Genomic DNA, 270 nt, shown 5'->3' on the forward strand with positions numbered 1-270 from the left:
TTGTACGTATTAGCTGTTACAAAGAAGTTGTCAATATTGAAGAAGCTATTAAGGGGGAACACCAGGGTGACGGCCGAAAAAAAGGCTATTTTCGTAAATTTTTTTTTCATTATCTAATAGTTTGTTTAATTTATAAACTATATATGTTAAAAGTACATACTTATATTATGTTACAAAAAAAATTTCATAAAATAATATTCATATTTATAATAACTATGGTGATTGATGTGCACCTCGTCTGAAAAAACATGGGTGCACGGGCGCTCGTGC

The sequence above is a fragment of the Odontomachus brunneus genome, unplaced genomic scaffold, assembly GCF_010583005.1.
Source record: "Odontomachus brunneus isolate Ranch 3 - 2012 unplaced genomic scaffold, Obru_v1 Obru_scaffold_443, whole genome shotgun sequence".
NCBI lineage: Eukaryota > Metazoa > Arthropoda > Insecta > Hymenoptera > Formicidae > Odontomachus > Odontomachus brunneus.